Source organism: Polyodon spathula, chromosome 1 (genome assembly GCF_017654505.1).
Source record: "Polyodon spathula isolate WHYD16114869_AA chromosome 1, ASM1765450v1, whole genome shotgun sequence".
Classification (NCBI taxonomy): Eukaryota; Metazoa; Chordata; class Actinopteri; order Acipenseriformes; family Polyodontidae; genus Polyodon; species Polyodon spathula.
The window spans coordinates 95,159,827-95,174,429 of record NC_054534.1 but is presented as its reverse complement, the minus strand read 5'-3'; positions in this window follow the sequence as shown (position 1 = coordinate 95,174,429).

Sequence of the window (14,603 nt, the reverse complement as noted above, 5' to 3'; positions counted from 1 at the left end):
TCAATGTATTATACAATCCAGTGGCACTCTTTTTACTCATTATGCTTGCTATATAAAATATATATTTTTTGTTTTCTCAGGCAAAACAAATACTATGCTAATTTCTTATGGAACAGTCTTGTCCTAACAAGTCAACAACCACGCTGTGATGCTTATAGTCATCTTCTGGGTTATCTTTAAAATTTTGTTCTCCAAGAGCTTTGGATAGGATTATAGCGACTGATTTTCTTAGATGTAGGTCTGTTTTATACAAACATGAAATATGAAAGGGGTTTGATTTGAATCGTCAGAAAGCAGAAGCCTTCCTAATATGTTTAAATGATGAACATATAGGAACATTTTATCTCATTTAAAAGTTTTCTTCCTACTGTCTGCTTTACTGAAAAGTATGCATTTAAAATTCTTCAAGTATCCATGCTATTGTGAAAAGGTGTTAGTACGGTCAACTCTCATTAAAACGAATTTCAAGGGACCAACAAAGTCTTATCAGTAATTCTTATTATCAGTCTAAGCCAAAAGCATACTGTTTTTTTTTAAGTTACAGTATCAATTACAATGAAAAGTACTGTGCATTTTATTGAAAATACAATTGTAAGTGAACTTTTAAAAAGTTTGTCACGAGTGACTAGATAGTTGTCGTTGTGTACATTGTTTTGCTTTTGTATTTATTATATTCATTTGCACTTGTTATGTTTCACACTTGTGTTGATTATTTGATTTTTGTGTTATTGTGGTCAGGCTGGCTGATGGTGGTGACGTCAGACCTGGAAGGACACACAGTACTGGGAGGTGAAATGTGAATTGCGCTATTGCACTGGTTTATGGCAAAATAAGTGTTGAACCAAACACTGACACCAAACAAAAGGGCATGTTGGCCAAAATTATAAACAATAAACAGTAACAGGTAGTATGCTGGTTGCAAAACCAGCATACGTAGCAAATGTTCTATCTTTTGTCTTATTAAATTACCTCCTCTCCACACCCGTTCTCCACTCCTGAACACACAACCCCGAGTGAGTGCTTTGTGCATCTATAAAAGTAATAGTATTGTGCTGGTTTAAAATACAGCACGCTTAGCAATTATTTTTTAATGCTTCTCTCTCTCCACCTGTTCACCACTCTCAAACACACAACCCAGAGTGAGTGACTCGTGCATCTATATATATAGTTGTGTCGGGATTCAATTACTAATTATTCACTTGAATCCCAGCACGTGAACTAATCTGTGCACTCCCCGTGCTCACATATTAATACACATTGTATCTGCATGTGATTCACCACCCCATTATATCCCGTGCACAATATATATAATATATATATATATATATATATATATATATATATATATATATACACACACACACACACCAACATTTAAACACTACATACAACATAAAACACAATCTACACATAGAGGTAGGTCACCCCGCCACAGTTATTTTATAAGTTAAGTAAAAAGGTATTACTGGTATAGCAGTATGGGTGAATAGAAGAAGAAACTATCCCCATTTCCCAATTCCAAATACTGCCATGTGTTTCCAATTAGCTATCATTGACAGTCAATTATAAAAAGGGAACCAAAAGTACAGGAAGGGGAGTGTGTGGTTCCAGGGGGAACAGAATGGAAGACACCACGAGTTTTGACAGACAGACCTGGATGGTAAACAACAAGGATCGTTTGGAACTCTAAAGGTAATACAGAAAGATAAGACATGGCAGCCCAATGGAAGGAAGAACTGGTCAGAAACTGATAGCAGAGCTAAGTATTTATCCTTGAATTATACTGCTGAAGTGGCGCTTTTTGGATTAAAAGGACTGTTAATATTATTATGCTGAGGACCGTGTGGCGTTTGACACGTGGCAGAAATTTTGATATCACCAGATTTAATGGTGGTTTATGACAAGGTATTGTATTGCTTGCTTTCAAGGAACCCTCCTCCATGACCCACACACCGGAAGAGCAAACAGGCACCAGCCAAGAGATGGAAGGCCTGGTCCCTGCACACACCAGTACCAGTGGCCGGGTCGGAAGACCAAAACAGGGTAGGGAGGGTCGGGGTGTATGTGGTGAATGACTAGGAACAGAGGGAGTGTGGAGATCAAGTGCTGTTTGTTCTTCTGTTGCAGGATCCTCGGTCATGGTCCTGGAGAGGGGGGACTGAGCCTGAAGAGAGCTAAAAACAAGCCTTCCACCTGGACAAATTAACAGATTAGGAGTTTCTTGGATCAGTCACCTTCAACTTTACCTTTCCTTGTTGACGTTTCTACCAGGACAGTGTTTGGCAACTTGGATTAAGTACAAAACCTATAAACTGAGTTTGAGGCCCAGATGAATGTACTGGAACTATCCTTTCACCAAATTGCTGCTTATATTTTTTGGGACTGTGTTGTGATAATATTGTGTGGAGTGGAATAAATGTAATACTAATAGCCCCTTGAAGTCACAAGTAGCCTGTTAAAATACTTTATGGGAGGTTTTAGTGTTTTTTCTTCGTGCACAGTTTTAAGGGGTTCGCACATTGTCTGAAAGTATTTGATTGTCTAAATTTCCTGCAATAAATCGTCTCCAATCTGCGAATGCAATCGTTAACCAAGGGGTCATGAGTGAGGGTATAAATAGGGGTATAGCAAAGTAATTTGTTCCTTGAAGGACCTTGAAGGAATAATGTATTTCTGAAAAACCGTGAGTGTTTGTTAATGTCAGCTGTAACTGTTGTTTGTCTCAATAGACTATCAGTAACTGAATCTGGAGCTGCAGTGTAATCCAGCATCAACCCGGATATAACTTTCACCCCAGCATTTCGTGGAGAACTGTAGTTACACCACTAGCACCTAATATCACTCACTGTCTTGTTTGTGTGTGTGTGTGTGTGTGTAAAACCTGAACTTTTGGTTGTGGGTCAAACCTGGAGATTACAATTACGAGTAATACTCGCCACTCATAGTGGTCCCAGATACAGCCACATTCTGATCACAGGCGTGTGTTTTGTCTTTTTTTAAACCACAAAAGCAAGGCGTCCACAACATCAGTGTACTGAGCAAATCGGAAACGCTGGCAACTTGCAACCACAGTTTGCTGTTTATAGGACTAAATTAGTGTATGCTGGTTTTATAAATGGTTGACAAAGTGTTTGCAGGAATGTTCAAATGTTCAACAAAATTTTTCCTTTTACTTTTACAGTGGTGCGTTATTCACCGCTTTCAACACCTCCACTTTTCTGTTGTTAAATGTATATCTGTTAATTAAGGTTTTTTTGGTTGTACCTTCCGCTGAATGTGTTTATATAATGCAATTGCTTTTGAGAACACAAAAGTCTCTACTTTTGTTAAGAACTGGAAACTGAAGTGTGGCAAAGTGGTTTGCAGTGCGTAGGTGTAGTAGTGATGCAGGTGCTCCAAACAATGACAAAAACAAAGTTCACGGTTCAAACCATTCTTTTTATTTTCTTTTTGGGTATTGCCAGCATATAAACCAAGGGGTTTCAGTCCCGAAATAATATTACAAAACACAGACACACAACACAGATACAGACACGTCTCCAGACAGCGAATGCAGTGATTTAACAGTAGTGGTATTAAGTACAGCTGCACTGCAGTCTGGGTTTAGTGCTGGTTTGAAGCGTCAGCTCCCGGGTTCGTATTAGCTGTCTGGCAAAGACAAATGCAGACAGTTACAAACAAACAAAACATAAGAACATAAGAAAGTTTACAAACGAGAGGCCATTCGGCCCATCTTGCTCGTTTGGTTGTTAGTAGCTTATTGATCCCAAAATCTCATCAAGCAGCTTCTTGAAGGATCCCAGGGTGTCAGCTTCAACAACATTACTGGGGAGTTGATTCCAGACCCTCACAATTCTCTGTGTAAAAAAGTGTCTTCTATTTTCTGTTCTGAATGCCCCTTTGTCTAAACTCCATTTGTGACCCCTGGTCCTTGTTTCTTTTTTCAGGCTGAAAAAGTCCCTTGGGTCGACACTGTCAATACCTTTTAGAATTTTGAATGCTTGAATTAGGTCGCCACGTAGTCTTCTTTGTTCAAGACTGAACAGATTTAGCCTGTCTGCATATGACATGCCTTTTAAGCCCGGAATAATTCTGGTCGCTCTTCTTTGCACTCTTTCTAGAGCAGCAATATCTTTTTTATAGCGAGGTGACCAGAACTGCACACAATATTCAAGATGAGGTCTTACTAGTGCATTGTCAGTTTTAACATTACTTCCCTTGATTTAAATTCAACACTTTTCACAATGTATCCGAGCATCTTGTTAGCCTTTTTTATAGCTTCCCCACATTGTCTAGATGAAGACATTTCTGAGTCAACAAAAACTCCTAGGTCTTTTTCATAGATTCCTTCTCCAATTTCAATATCTCCCATATGATATTTATAATGTACATTTTTATTTCCTGCGTGCAGTACCTTACACTTTTCTCTATTAAATGTCATTTGCCATGTGTCTGCCCAGTTCTGAATCTTGTCTAGATCATTTTGAATGACCTTTGCTGCTGCAACAGTGTTTGCCACTCCTCCTACTTTTGTGTCGTCTGCAAATTTAACAAGTTTGCTTACTATACCAGAATCTAAATCATTAATGTAGATTAGGAATAGCAGAGGACCTAATACTGATCCCTGTGGTACACCGCTGGTTACCACACTCCATTCTGAGGTTTTTCCTCTAATCAGTACTTTCTGTTTTCTACATGTTAACCACTCCCTAATCCATGTACATGTGTTTCCTTGAATCCCAACTGCGTTCAGTTTGAGAATTAATCTTTTGTGCGGGACTTTGTCAAAAGCTTTCTGGAAATCTAAATAAACCATGTCATATGCTTTGCAATTATCCATTATCGATGTTGCATCCTCAAAAAAATCAAGCAAGTTAGTTAGACACGATCTCCCTTTCCTAAAACCATGTTGACTGTCTCCCAGTACCCTGTTACCATATAGGTAATTTTCCATTTTGGATCTTATTATAGTTTCCATAAGTTTGCATATAATAGAAGTCAGGCTTACTGGTCTGTAGTTACCTGGTTCAGTTTTGTTTCCCTTTTTGTGGATCGGTATTACGTTTGCAATTTTCCAGTCTGTCGGTACCACCCCTGTGTCAAGAGACTGCTGCATGATCTTGGTTAGCGGTTTGTAAATTACTTCTTTCATTTCTTTGAGTACTACTGGGAGGATCTCATCCGGCCCAGGGGATTTGTTTATTTTAAGAGCTCCTAGTCCCTTTAACACTTCTGCCTCAGTTATGCTAAAGTTATTTAAAACTGGATAGGAACTGGATGACATGTGGGGCATGTTGTCAGTATCTTCCTTTGTAAAAACTTGTGAAAAGTAATCATTTAATATATTTGCTATTTTTTTTTCTTCCTCTACGATTTTGCCATTTGTATCTCTTAAACATTTAATCTCCTCTTTGAATGTTCTCTTGCTGTTGTAATATTGGAAAAACATTTTGGAATTGGTTTTAGCTCCCTTAGCAATGTTCATTTCTATTTCTCTCTTGGCCTTTTCTTGCGTTTGCAGTTCTGTGTACTCTTTCTGCGTACTTTCTTTTTGGTCCTTTTTTAATGCTCTGTAAAGTGCCTTTTTTCGCTGAATATTTTTTTTAATTGATCTATTAAACCATTTTGGCAATTTAGTTTTACATTTAGATTTGTCTACTTTAGGGATGTAATTGTTTTGCGCCTCTAGTACTACATTTTTGAAGAACAACCATCCTTTTTCTGTGGATGTTTTCTCTATTTTACTCCAATCTACTTCTGTTAGTCTCTGTTTCATACCTTCATAGTTTGCTTTTCTAAAATTGTAAACCTTAGCTTTAGTCATTACTTTTGGGGTTTTAAAAAACACTTCAAATGAGACCATGTTGTGGTCTGAGTTTGCCAGTGGTTCTCTGACCTCTGTTTTAGTTATTCTGTCTTTGTTATTTGAAAAGACTAAATCAAGGCATGCCTCCCCTCTAGTCGGTGCCTTGACAAATTGTGTTAGGAAGCAGTCATTTGTCATTTCCACCATTTCTATTTCATCCTTCGCGCTACCCACCGGGTTTTCCCATTTTATTTGGGGGAAGTTGAAATCCCCCATTAGTATGGCTTCTCCTTTGCTACACACATTTCTAATGTCATTGTATAACAGATTATTGTGCTCACCGTCTGAATCTGGTTGTTGTTATTCTTGTTTTGATGCGGTCTCCCTTCTGTTTTTTTGTTGATTTCTCCCCCCTTCCTTTCTAGTTTAAATGCTTCCGAACCTGCTCGAGGATCTTTTCTCCGAGTAGACTAGTTCCCTTGTTATTTAAATGCAGTCCATCCCGTCTATACAAATAGTCCTCGTTGTAGAATGTGGTCCAATGATCAAGATAGGTGAAGCCTTCCCGTGTGCATCACGTCTTCAGCCATTCGTTTTGATTAATTATTTCCAGCTGTCCATATGGTCCTTTGCAAGGTGCGGGTAGTATACCAGAAAATACCACAGTTTTGGTTTTCTCTTTTAATTTCCTTCCTAGCTCTCTGAATTTGTTTTGCAGGGATTTTGGTCTGTCTCTTCCAATGTTGTTTGTACCGATGTGGACGACTACTACTGGGTCGTATAGTGAATGGTTTGGCAGTTCATTCCAGGGTCGTTTGGAAGATACAGGAAGGGAAAGGAAGGGAAAACACTTCACTCCCGAGTACTAATAGGTTGTTTCCTTTTTTGGTCCTCGCGGTAACCACATCAAAAGAAACAGATTGCTGGGGCCACTTCCCCTAAATACCCTCCATCACACCATCTTTTGGTGGTGTGGCCAATCACATCTCCTCCAATCTGTGACTGACACATCGCCTACTACACTAAGATGATGACTTCTGGTATCGTGGCCCTGGCCCCTTCCTGTATCTTCCAAACGACCCTGGAATGAACTGCCAAACCATCCACTATAGGGCACTCTGCTCTGGTTATACAGTGTCCTCGCAGGTCGGGAGGGAGATTCGCTCTCTGTCACAAGATGTAAAAAAAAAAAAAAAAAAGCACTACTTGCTAATGTAGCTGAGACTAGAACAAAATGGTGTTGTATTATTAATAATTTCTGTGATACGTTCTGCTCAAAATGTAGCCTATTGTTGTTGTTTTTTTTTCTTCTTTAAATGCAACATTTTTAAATGCATTTCACCTATAGATTCCCTGGCAAGAATATCTATTTGGGAATATTGATATTTGATCTTTTACCATTATTACCTATTTATTTTATGAATGTATATTTTGTAATATGCATTTATCAAGGGTGAAATTACGACATTTTTTTACCTAAATTACTGTACACATGTCTGTACAGTTTTATACTTTTTAACAAAACACTTCCACAAATGATTATGAGTATAAAAATAACATTAATGTAAGTCTCATGCCATTCTTTTTTAATAAAATTTCAGTGAGTAGAGCGCAGTTGTTAGATTAGGATAAAAAAGGCTATATCATTTACTAAATGATTAATAAAATAAGTATAGGCCTATAACAGAAGTAAACAGAAAATGTCTCTTTGTTAAATTTGCCTGAAAATAGTTTGTTTTAATGTAACTCGAAGAATGTAGTGAACCAGTCATGTTACAAGTTTTATTTTTTATTACTGTTCATTTAAAATACTTGTATTTGTCCTAAAGTGCTACAGTTTAAGACAAGTTTTATTCAGAGTTAATATTGTGTAAAATTAAGTAACATTCTTTGGCTATTTTTTTAATCAGCTTTTGGCTGTTTTTGGTAGATTTTGGTTGAGTTTTTGGCTAGGAACATCATACAATATAGGCAACCCTGGGCACAGGGCCTCACAATATGTTAATCCGGCCCTGAGGAGTCTACTCAATTTATCTGAACGCATCTAGTGTAAATACCACAAAGTAAACACGGCTCTCTAACCTAGTTTGGTACCAGATATGATTGTAACAAACAGGGGTGCGTAACTAGCAAGATTTATGGAATTATTTCAACCCCCTTAATGGACCACATTCATAGAACCGTCTCGTATGTCATTGATTGTTTTAGAAGGAGGTTAGTCGTTGATGCACTGATTCAAGTGTGGGACATGGTGTGGGTAGAGCAGCATGTCTCACTAAGTACTTTGTTTCTCTTTCAATCCCAATGTAGTGTTTATTCCAAAATCCTAAAAAAGTGCATCTGGGATCTAAGCCTCTGACTGTATTTTGCAAAATGTATCAGTGTCCCACAGAGGATGAAGAGCTCAAATAGAATAATGAGGAGACACATGGCAATGATGGCAACTGTCCCAGTGTCTGCCAGCATCCCCACTGCCCCAGCAGCCTCATCCTCACAGGTCATCATGATCAAAGTTAATTAAACACTACACACATTGTTATTTAAAAGCAATTAAGCAAATGTTCTTTCTATGAGGACATTTTGAGTGTTGCACAATTTATTCTTTAGGCAAATCCCTGCTGTTTTTATAAATCGATTCACTTATTATTTCCTTAGAGTATATAAGAACAAAATTAGCTTTTAAAGTGTAATGATCCCTTAAGTATAATTCTATTTGTTATGAAATATGTTATAAAAGTCTACTACAGTAATAATGTGAATTAAGAAATAATACATTGGTATCCCTTTAATACTGGAAACACTTTTAATAACATGTCATTGATGCTTATTAATAGATCCTTATAATATTTAACACATTATGGGGCTTATGCAGGGATAAGTGTAGTGCAAATAATTGCGGCTGGAAATTGCCTAGCGGCCAGGCAATTATTTTGCACTGCGGTCTATGCAAGCTTTAGAGCAATGCAAATTACTCAACACATACAAATAACAAGCTGCAATCATGATAATGATTGTGCATCAGGCGTTTTAGCGGCTGCACTTACAGCCCAGAGCTGAGGTGAGTTAGGAGTAGAGAGCAATAGGCACTGTATGAAATTTGTGGAGTATGGTAATCAAACCAAACAAAAAAATGTCAGAGTAAGGAGGAGGAGCAGTGAGTATTTATGGCTGAGACATGAAATTTAGTTTTTTGGAAAAGCCAAATATCAGTTACGCGACCAAAGAGACCATATGGTCCTCTATAGTGGAGAATGTCAATACTGCTGCTGTTACCAGTCAATCAGGTGATGAAAAGGTGAAATTCAGCCATTAGATCTAGGATGACCTGCGGAGTGAGACAACAACACCTTACCACTGCATCCTGTGGCATCTCAAACAAAGTGACCGTGGGTTTGAATATGCAGGTTCTTCACTACCTTATCCTTCTCCAAAGGTTTTCCTACCTGTTCTCAACAGGAGCCAAGCGTTGCCACATCAGGAAGTGTAGCACAGCAGGAAGTGTACAACAGCAGCCATTCTGAGGCCAATGACAGGTCTCTGGCGGTGTGTGGTTTTATACAGCTCTTAAATCCTCTCTTCTACAATGGTTTGCACCTTGTAAGAAGAAGTGTAAAGTTTTTGGAGGGTCAGCAATTGCCCAAGTGCAAGGCAGAATTCTTACATCTCATTATAATGTTTGCATCCACTTAGTATCATTTCAATATCATTTCAACTGATTAATGATGGCATAGTGCTAATTTGATAGTGGGTGCAGAATGGCAGGTGAAAACCATTCTTTACATAAGAACATGAGAAGAACATAAGAAAGTTTACAAATGAGAGGAGGCCATTCGGCCCATCTTGCTCGTTTGGTTGTTAGTAGCTTATTGATCCCAGAATCTCATCAAGCAGCTTCTTGAAGGATCCCAGGGTGTCAGCTTCAACAACATTACTGGGGAGTTGATTCCAGACCCTCACAATTCTCTGTGTAAAAAAGTGCCTCCTATTTTCTGTTCTGAATGCCCCTTTGTCTAATCTCCATTTGTGACCCCTGGTCGTTGTTTCTTTTTTCAGGTCGAAAAAGTCTCTTGGGTCAAAAAAAAAAGCGCAGATCAAGATCCTCTGTCAGGAGTACATGAGGGGCGCGAGCAGGCGGAGGGACTCGCGGATCGAGCGGCTGGAAAGGGAGCTGCTCGGTCTGGAGAGCCTCCTGGCTCGCGGGGACCAACTCGAGCAGAGCGCGTACGAGGAGAAGAAGAGCACCCTGCGGGACCTGCAGCTCCAGCGGTCCCGGGGGGCGTTTGTGCGCTCGCGGGTCCAGTTCCTTCGGGAGATGGACCGCAGCACACACTTCTTCTACGCGTTGGAGAAAAAGAAGGGAGACCGTAAAAACATCACCTGCCTCCTGGCGGAGGACGGCTCCCTTCTGACGGATCCGGAGAGCGTGAACGAGAGGGCCAGGGCCTTCTACTCTGCCCTCTTCTCTCCGGATCCCGTCGACTCCGACGCGTGCAGGGTTCTGTGGGACGGGCTTCCCACGGTCAGCGGGGGCGTGCGGGACGAGTTCGAGGGCCACCTGACCCTGGCCGAGCTCACCGACGCCCTCAGTCAGATGCCCTACAACAAATCGCCGGGCATCGACGGGCTGACCGTGGAGTTCTACAAGAAGTTTTGGGACTTGCTGGGGCCCGCCTTTGCGCGGGTCCTGGCGGAAGCCTACGAGACCGGAGAGATGCCCCTTTCGATGAGGCGGGCTGTTATCACGCTCCTGCCAAAGAAAGGAGATCTGCGCAGCCTCAAGAACTGGCACCAGGTCTCGCTGCTATGCACGGACTACACAATCGTGCTCAAGTCCGTGCTGGCAGACGTGATCCACCCCGACCAGTCCTACACGGTCCCGAACCGGACGATTTTCGACAACATCTTCCTGGTTCGGGACCTCCTGCACTACTGCAGGAGGACCGGTCGGTCGGTCGCCTTCCTCTCCCTGGATCAGGAGAAGGCGTTCGACCGGGTGGATCATGAATATCTCTTCGGAACCCTGCGAGTATTCGGATTCGGGCCACGCTTCGTGGGCCTGTTCCGGATGCTGTACGCCTCTGCCGAGTGCTTGATCAAAGTCAGCTGGTCCCTGACCGCGCCCCTCGCTTTCAGGAGAGGAGTACATCAGGGCTGCCCTCTGTCCGGACAACTGTACGCGCTGTGCATCGAGCCCTTCCTCTGCCTCCTTCGCGGGAGGCTCACGGGGTGGACGCCGACGACGTGCTCCTGGTGGCCTCGGATCCGGCTGATCTGGAGAGGATGCGGAGCTGCCAGAGCGTCTACTCTGCCGCGTCCTCTGCCAGGATCAACTGGACCAAATGCTCCGGGTTACTGGTGGGTCCCTGGCGGGCAGACTCCCTCCCTGCCGCGCTCCAGCAGTTCCAGTGGAGCGCGGACAGCTTCAAATACCTGGGAGTCCACCTGAGCCCCGTGGAGGCCTCGGTCGCCGCCAACTGGACGGAGTTGGAGGACAAGGTGGCTGCGCGACTGAGGTCGTGGTCGGGTCTGCTCAAACTGCTTTCCTTCAGGGGAAGGGCTCTGGTCATTAACCAACTGGTGGCGTCGATGCTTTGGCATCGACTCACCGTCCTGAGCCCGCCCCCTGAGTTTGTGGCCAGGGTCCAGAGGAAGCTGACGGACTTCTTCTGGGCCGGAAAGCACTGGGTCTCTGCGGCGGTTCTGAGCCTCCCTCTCGCCGAGGGGGGGCAAGGGTTGGTGTGCATCAGGAGCCAGGTGCACACCTTCCGCCTCCAGACCCTGCAGAGATACCTGTACGCAGACCCGGCCCCGCAGTGGTGCACGCTGGCGTCCCTCCTTTTGCGCCAGCTGCACGACCTGGGCTACGACCGGCAGCTCTTCTGGATCGACCTGCGGGGAATCCGTCTCCCTAAGCTGCCGGTCTTCTACCAGGACCTGCTCAGGACCCGGAGCATGTTTTCCGTCGGCCGAGACGCCGTGCCGACCGAGGGCCAAGGACTCCTGCTGGAGCCCCTGCTGCACAACCCCCACCTAGGTGCGCAGGCGTTGGAGTCCCCCTCGGTGCGGCGCGCGCTGATCTCGGCCAAGGTGACCAGAGTCTGGGATCTCCTGGATCGCGAACGCTCGGCGTGGCTGGCGCCCGAGGCGCTCGTCGCCAGGGCGGCTCGGGTGTCCGTCCGGACGGCCGGCCGAGCGATCCGGGAGTGCAAAGCAGCGTTGCACCCAGACTCTGTCAGGTATCTCGAGGGAGTTCTCAGGACCGGCGAGCCGTCTACCCCCACCCCCCCTACCCCCGGCTCTCCGGTCCTGCTGATCGAACCCAAGGCCCGAGCCCCCCCTCGGCCCCCCCTCGAGAACAACCTGAGCAGGATCTCGCAGTTCTCCTCGACCCCCTTGCCATCGGCGTCAAGGAGGACCCTGTACGCGATGACGCTCCACACCCTCCATTTCCCCGCCCTCGTCTCCCGCCGAGACACCGCTTGGCGGGAGACCCTCCGACCGCCGGAGGGCGTCGGTCCCCAGTGGGAGGCCCTGTACTCCCCGCTGGTCTCAAGGAGAGCTGGGGACCTGGGCTGGAGGGTCCTGCACGGAGCGCTCGCGTCAGGAGAGATCCTGCGTCACTTTACCGACTCGGACGCCGTATGCCCTTTCTGCGGTCAGTCCGAGTCGGTGGCTCATATTTATTTTTTATGCGCCAGGCTGCAGCCGTTCTTCCTGCTGCTGAAGAACCTCTTGCTGCAGTTCTGGCTGCACTTTTCACCCACCCTCCTCATTTTCGGGCACCCTGTTCGTGGCTCCAGCAAAAAGAGAGACCTCCTCGTCAATCTGCTCCTGGCTCTTGCTAAACTGGCCATTTACAAGACTAGGAAGCGGAAGATGAGCGGGGATGGTCTCTTTGACTGCGGGGCCATATTCAGGGCCCTCCTCCGTTCCCGGATTAATTTAGAGAACGCCCACGCGGAGTCTGCTGGCGACATGGCATCACTTGTCGACCAGTGGACCCTAGGGGGCATGCTCTTTACCACCTCCCCTTTTACAATTCTTATTTAATTTACAGTCCTTTTTCTGGTTTTTCTTTTAAAATTAGTTAAATGCCTATTTATTTAGCATCCTCTTTTACGAGGATGCTAATTGGAATTTTTTTCTCCAGCCGTCACAAATGATGGCTGGAGGTGACGTTTGCCTTTTAGGCATTTAAATAGACCTACTTTTGTGTCGTCTGCAAATTTAACAAGCTTGCTTACTATACCAGAATCTAAATCATTAATGTAGATTAGGAATAGCGGAGGACCTAATACTGATCCCTGTGGTACACCGCTGGTTACCACACTCCATTCTGAGGTTTTTCCTCCAATCAGTACTTTCTGTTTTCTACATGTTAACCACTCCCTAATCCATGTACATGTGTTTCCTTGAATCCCAACTGTGTTCAGTTTGAGAATTAATCTTTTGTGCAGGACTTTGTCAAAAGCTTTCTGGAAATCTAAATAAACCATGTCATATGCTTTGCAATTATTCATTATCAATGTTGCATCCTCAAATAAATCAAGCAGGTTAGTTAGACACGATTTCCCTTTCCTAAAACCATGTTGACTGTCTCCCAGGATACTGTTACCGTATAGGTAATTTTCCATTTTGGATCTTATTATAGTTTCCATAAGTTTGTACATAATAGAATTCAGGTTTACTGGTGTGTAGTTACCTGGTTCAGTTTTGTTTCCCTTTTTGTGGATCGGTATTACGTTTTCCAGTCTGTCGGTACCACCCCTGTGTCAACAGACTGCTACATGATCTTGGTTAGCGGTTTGTAAATTACTTCTTTCATTTCTTTGAGTACTACTGGGAGGATCTCATCCGGCCCAGGGGATTTGTTTATTTTAAGAGCTCCTAGTCCCTTTAACACTTCTGCCTCAGTTATGCTAAAGTTATTTAAAACTGGATATGAACTGGATGACATGTGGGGCATGTTGTCAGCATCTTCCTTTGTAAAAACTTGTGAAAAGTAATCATTTAATATATTTGCTATTTTTTTTTCTTCCTCTACGATTTTGCCATTTGTATCTCTTAAACATTTAATCTCCTCTTTGAATGTTCTTTTGCTGTTGTAATATTGGAAAAACATTTTGGAATTGGTTTTAGCTCCCTTAGCAATGTTCATTTCTATTTCTCTCTTGGCCTTTCTAACTTTCTTTTTGACTTGCGTTTGCAGTTCCGTGTACTTTTTCTGCATACTTTTTTTGCTGAATATTTTTTTTTAATTGATCTATTAAACCATTTTGGCAATTTAGTTTTACATTTAGATTTGTCTACTTTAGGAATGTAATTGTTTTGCGCCTCTAGTACTACATTTTTGAAGAACAACCATCCTTCTTCTGTGGGTGTTTTCTCTATTTTACTCCAATCTACTTCTGTTAATCTCTGTTTCATACCTTCATAGTTTGCTTTTCTAAAATTGTAAACCTTAGCTTTAGTCATTACTTGTGGGGTTTTAAAAAACATTTCAAATGAGACCATGTTGTGGTCTGAGTTTGCCAGTGGTTCTCTGACCTCTGTTTTAGTTATTCTATCTTCGTTATTTGAAAAGACTAAATCAAGGCATGCCTCCCCTCTAGTGGGTGCCTTGACAAATTGTGTTAGGAAGCAGTCATTTGTCATTTCCACCATTTCAATTTCATCCTTCGTGCTACCCACCGGGTTTTCCCATTTTATATGGGGGAAGTTGAAATCCCCCATTAGTATGGCTTCTCCTTTGCTACACACATTTCTAATGTCATTGTATAACAGATTATTGTGCTCA